We start from the raw sequence: 6765 nt of genomic DNA on the forward strand, positions 1-6765 counted from the left end.
TCTAGCACGCAAACTAGTATCACACGTGAAGTGTGGGTATTAGTTTTGCACAATACTAGATGTCTCCTTTATATAGTCTTTCAAATCAGGGTTTCGCCTTGGTCACAAAGCAAACAATATCCACCGTTAGATGAAAACCTGATTTAGGTTCAAGCTAATATTTCTCAACCGTTAGATCGAAAACTTAGCTTGTTATACACAAATGAAATGCACGCTTCTGGGTTTGTTAACCGTACTCAAACGTATACAATTGTTGGTTCAACAATAGTTAACTAAAAGGTTAGCCATATGAGCATTTCATACCAACCATATTCTTCTTCACCATAACGAGTTCAAATGACTTCAAATGAACTTGTTAGAGAGTTTTTCAATTGCAAGGAAATCTTATGTACTACACAAGACACAATTGAAGCAAAGATGATCTGATTCACTTGAATCGGTTCATGAACTTTTATAGCCATGGTTTGCAAACTGTATTCTTAGTCTTTATAAGATTAAGTTCATAAATCATCTTCAGATATATAACTTTCTTAAGTTCGCACACTAGGTTCGCGGACTTAAGCAACCGGGCAGAGTTTACAAACTCCAACAGAAAATCTCGGCAAAGACTTTCCGCCGGTTCGCGGACTGGTACTCACGCAACAAGTCTGTCAACTTCAGCAGAATTTCTCTGGATGAGAAGTTCGGCAGTTCGCGGACTGAGTTTGCGGACTTGGCAACAAGCCATTCTTCCGGTTTCTCTTGATCAACAAAGTTCGTAAACTTTGGTTCAAGGGATAGGACTTATGCACATATGTGTTTCCACAACAATACTTATGTCCATCATTGGTTATTGATAGGGTTTTTTGATTGTGTTGCAGTAATAGGATTCGAACTCTAAGACTTGTGAAGATTAAATTTAAAGGTTTAAATAAAATAATAAACAAAGGCGAGAGTTACTGGGACTAGGATTCCACCAAATATTCAAAATTCATGCGATTCACCTATTTATTCTAAACCATTATAGCTCATTCAATAAGAATTTTGACTCTATTTCTTTGCCTAAGGTAGATTCTTAATATATTAATTGTAAATCTTAAGCATGGCATATCAAAAGAATTAATCCTAAGCATAAACCATCAAACGAAATGACAATTAATTAAGATTTTTTTTTTAATTTTAATTCAATGCAAATAGTCATATAAAGAATTAAATGAATTTACCACATGATGAATTTTGGTTTCCTCCGTCGTCCCAGAGAAAGGTTTAGCTCCACATAGTGAAAAACACGCTCAAAATATATTTTTATAGCTCAAATAGTGTTTACAAGGAAGAAAATGGAGGAAAATAACATAAACCAGAAGTTTGTAACGCTTAATGGTCGTTACAACTCACTGTTACAACTGTTGCGAAGAACTATAGTTATATAGTATCGCAGAAGAACTGTCGTTTATGGATTGGATATGTGACGGTCAAGAATGACAGTTCTTATCAGTTTATTGTTCTTCAGCTTCTCTTTCTCTGCAGCAGCAGAGAAATCTGCTATGCAGCTTCTTATTCTTCTCTGTAGCCTATCCCCAACTCTCGATACCATTCTCTGCAACACCAGCACCCTTTATATCGCCAGCATCACCAAGAAATCTCGCTCAATCACTCCAAATTTTCTTCCATTACTCGGCAGTAAAAGAATATATCCTCGAGATATTTTCTTCTCAAATTTATCTTCTCACGCTTCTTCTCATGTTGAAATACTCCAAACGCGCTCAGTCAGCATCCCAGAAGTGGTTAAACGCACATCAACCACACGCAACCATCCAAATCACACACACAGAACTCGGGTTACTCTGTTTTATCCAAAAGCAATGATCCGGCCTTGTTAATCGATTCTAACCAATATGCCCATCCTGTTTTGTCGTAACAGGATCATACTAATCCAACTCACAGAAATAATCTCTCTCAAATCACTCCCTGTTTCAAACTAAAAACCCGAGAAATACCTATCTTCCCTGATTTGCTCAATCGAATTATCTATCCAAATTCTTTCGAATACAATGACTATACCAATCATGTTTAGTGTTAACAGGTCCAACAAAATTGAATCCAGCGATTGAATCTTCCCCGAACAGCCCTGAAATTCATATCCAAAATCTGCCTGAAATTGCCCGCGAATATTTATCTTCCTGTTTTGCTCTAACATGATTCTTCAGCCAACTATGATTGAATCCATTGCATATATCAGCCCTTTTTAGTCTTAATAAACCCAGCCCAACAAAATTCAGGGATTGAATCTCTCTAAAACTCGACTAAAATCCGAACTCTAATCTGTTCTTCCCTGGGACCAGTTTCCCGCCAAAATCTGGAATTTGAATTGTTGAAGATGACCTCCCCTTATCCTATGATGGGGTGCGAATAGTAAGTGGGCCCCCCTTAATAATTAAGGTGCCCCTTATCCAAAGTAGGGGTCAGTTTAGCAAGTGTCCTCCGGGGTGCAAAAACTACTTTTCGAGCAACTTTCTCCATAAGAGCTTATTTCCTTAAAATGACATAAAACAAGTTTATTAGTAATAAAATGAGGCCTAGCTAATATAGTTATGGGTGAAAATGCGTCGCACTTGCGTGCTTATCAATTATGTAATCTAAACTCTCATTCCAACCATTGAAACATTCTTAGAGGATGTTATACAATTGTTACACCATTTCTCGTCAAGCAATTTTCAAAGTGATTGAAACATATCATGACTTTCGTCACTAGGTAAAGATAAACATGATCGAAGCGAAATGCTTACCAACACATATTTCGAGATATAGATAGGCGAGGTATACTCGGCTCAAAATACCAAATGTGTATAATCTAAGTCTATATATAACATACGACTTTTTGTCTCAAGAAGTAGGAGATAGAGTAGATAGACTTTTGAGTGACAGATAAGTTCAAGTCTTCACATACCTTTTTGTCGAGAAGTTCCACCGGTTCCTTGAGTAGTTCTTCTTCTTGTATGATGAATCGCCATGAAGTCCTTGAGCTCAACTACACTTTCTATCCTGGTCCGAGACTTAGCTATAGTAGACTAGAAATGAAGACTTATAGTTTTAATCACTAACATTGAAAAACATGCTTGAGATAGAAATGCATGCGAGTTCGACCGAGAAATGCTCTAACAATCTCCCCCTTTGTCAATTTTAGTGAAAAAACTATCAATACATATGGAATACAAAAAAAAGATAAAGAAACTTTAGTAACTCCTATTCCACATGTCTAATATTCAACATTCCTCGAAATCTTCGTCACTTCCAAGTACTCCAATGATCCCAAAGGTTGTAAGTTTAGCATCACCGTTGTTGAAGATCCGTAGCTATGACAATGAGAAAGCATCGGTCTCGATCATTGTTATACAGTGTCATAGTATTATTACACAGTGTCAAAGTCCAATTGTATCACAACTTCAACAATAATACTATGGTGATATGTATCACTCCCCCTTAGTCAATACTCCATCTCACATGGAAACCACTCCCCCTTACATAATGATCCGAAAACCATATGTATTTGTAGTATGAACTACATATTAATTCTCCCTCTTTTTGTCAATAAAATTGGCAAAGGTACAAGAACGGGATCATAATAAAATTTACGTAAGAGACATTTCATGACTAAAATAAAATACATACCATCTAATTTAGATGCAATCATATAGCCGAAGCTAATAACATTCATTACACTACACCATTTTTCCAGATTCGCAATTAAAATTCGTAACGGCCCAGCAGCCGTTACGAATATTTCTGTTACAAAAAGCCGTTACAACCTGGTTGTAACACGCTGAAGCCGTTACAAATTTTTTTTATGATTCGTAACAGATGCTAGCCGTTACGAATCGTAACAGGCTAATTGTTTACGCGTGCTGCTCATACGCTTGGTCACACTAGACTCGGGTAACATGTGTATTTGCGTGTGTGTCATTCAGCCATGTGCCATTTTTTTCCACCCAACATGAATTACACTAGAGGATAATTTCACCCTTAAAGATATGATTTTATCCCCCTCTCATCGAGTAGTGAACTACATTTCTCGCTTCCCTTCCTCTTTCTTTTTTTCTCCCCCTTCTCATCGAGTAAACCCATTTCTCTTCTCTTCCCCATGAATACAGATTAACCACATCTGATTTTAGTTCTTCTCAACTGAAGATCTCAGTTCTTTAATCATCATCGTCGTCGTCATCATCATCAGTTTAGGGTTTCGATTTCAGTTTTATCATCACCAGTTTTAGGGTTTTCTCTAATCTGTTATCAAATCATCTAATCTTTGAAGAATTGATCTTCAATCGTCTGTTAAGCGAGTTTAGGTTTTCCATTTTACAGATCTCTGTAAGTATTTATCATCTGTAGGATTTCGGTTTGTAAATTAGATTTTAGGGTTTCAGTATTTCAATCGATTTAGGGTTTCTTGCTACTCGTTGATTTGGTATTGAAATTCTTAGGGTTGGGTTTGATTTTCTACAGACAAAGCCATATTTAATTAGGGTTTGATTTGAATCGTCGTAAACAGACTAGAAACCTTCTCAATATGATGTACATAGTTAATATTTATGAATCTGTTATTATTTATGAATCTGAACTGAGAGCATATTAGATTTCTGATTCTGATTTACGATTTCAGTTGTGGTATGTATTGTTCATTGCAAAAATAAGGTTTATTGTTAAGTTTATGTATCTTTAATAATTATACATGACATGTAGGGTTTAGTCTAATGGAAATAAGTTTAAAAGTTTTCATGTAACTCATCTTTAAGAGTAATAACCAATCTCAATTAGAGTCTGACTATAATTAGCTCTAGATTATCATTCTTTCTATAGTTTCATTACTTTCAACGACGTCCTTGTTTTGAATGAAACATTTATTATGCTTTAACTGTAGATTTACAAGGAAAATGAGGAAATTTCATACGTAAATGGATAATTTGCGTCTAAATATTTCATTGATGTTAACACCTTAGAGATTTTTGGTTGATTTCAGAGGTGTGGTTTGGTCGGACGAGCTATCCAAGTTGAAGATATCTGTATCTCAAGGGTGTTACCTCCTACCCAATGACTTCAATAAATTTATAGTGCACAATGTCAAGGAGCTCAAATTGTTGATGATGCACAACAGGTAAAACCACTTTCCATTTCATCTCCCTTGTAGTAAGATTTACCATGTAAAGATGAGTTTTCACTTTCCTCCGACCTTTCTATGTGCTTAGGTTTCTCTTTTTCTTCTCTATGGTATTGGTATTGATTTTTACTTGTCACCTTTATCTTACCTGATTCAGGACTTTTTGTGCTGAGATTGCACAAAACTTTTTATAATAAAGAGGAAGGATATTGTTGAGCGCGCATATCAGTCGTAACTTGTATGTCTGTGTTTCCAACAAGACAGCTAGGTAGCGCAGCCAGGAAGACGAGTATTCTGATCTTACTTTAATATCCAAAAATTCGTATTTGTTACAAGTATAACTTGGATTTGTGATCTGAAATTTTTTCTTGGTGCAGGTTGATCTTGCATAAAATATCTTTGTAGACTTGCCTGACACAGTTGGGAGTTTACGGTATCTTAAGGTACTCCAATCTTCTTTTTTCCTACTATTGTCAATTATCTGAATCATATCATCATTTACTTAGTCGAATTTTTTGTAGGCTCTGCATCTGAGTAATAATGGCCTCAAATCCATTCCTTCGACGCTATTCAAAATGTGCACCCAGCTCTCGACTCTTGATCTTCATAATACAGAAATCACAATTGATATTCTCAGTCAGGTATTGACTTTTGATTCTTTTTTTTATCTAAAACTTGTGCAAGAGGTGATAGTCTTATGTATCCAAGTATTATGTCACACAAGCAGTTTGAAGGGTGGGAAAGTTTTGATGAGCGTCGTAGATTAAAGCATCAAAAGCAACTGGATTTCAGAGTTGGAAGTTCTGGTGTGTTTGATAAAGGTGCTGATAAATATTAAAAAGGTACTCGATCTCTCAAGTCGCACATTGCCAAAGTATATGAATGCAGTTCCATATACATTTCAGATGATCAATCAAACATAACTTATATGTTGAATGCTTTTTCATAGTAGTTTTTTTTTATTCTTACTTTTGTAATTACAATATGCTTTTGTGCAAAAAAAATTAAAGGTATTGTAATCTTCCAATGTTTGCTGTGTCTGAGTTTCAGTCTTCAAATGTTTGCTTTCTCTGCGTAGTTTGGCCGAACATGCCAGTTGTTTCTCCTTCATATTCCTAGTATTTTCTTCTCATAATATTTAGAAATGAATTTTCTTGTCATCAGGGTGTTCCTTTAAGAATTGAAATTGGATCTCGCGATGTTATGTGAGTCATGTTTGTGTAGATTTTTAGGTTACAAGTCCTAAAAAGAGTATATGTCATGGTTTGTGTAGTTTACATTCTCAGTATATCTTGCGTCTATCTTGTGGGGTTGTAGCTGGGTTGTTTGGTCAGACATTTACATACCGGCTAGATGTTGTTAGGAGGCGGATGCAGGTACCTCTTGGTTTTTTTGTGTCCGCATATTCTATCTTAAGTATTCGTAACGACATTCAGTTTAAACTTACTTTCTTTATTACTCAACTTAAACTTGCTTTCTTTGGTCTTTTTTCTGTGCATATTGTTCCTTCACTAATTATTGCATTCAAGGCGTACGACATGATGAAGTCTTGGCTACGAGTTTCTTTACTAAATTTCTACTGTGTTTTGTATCAACAAGGATATGTGATTAAACAACAAGAAGCACAAAGCAAT

At 35.7% G+C, this 6765-nt stretch overlaps 1 pseudogene; it reads left to right on the forward strand.

The window, feature by feature from the left end:
* The first annotated feature begins 4898 nt into the window (after positions 1 to 4898).
* On the forward strand, positions 4899 to 4984 carry LOC113285013 (annotated as a pseudogene).
* The last annotated feature ends 1781 nt before the right edge of the window (positions 4985 to 6765 follow it).

This window comes from Papaver somniferum, chromosome 5, assembly GCF_003573695.1.
Source record: "Papaver somniferum cultivar HN1 chromosome 5, ASM357369v1, whole genome shotgun sequence".
Taxonomy (NCBI): Eukaryota; Viridiplantae; Streptophyta; class Magnoliopsida; order Ranunculales; family Papaveraceae; genus Papaver; species Papaver somniferum.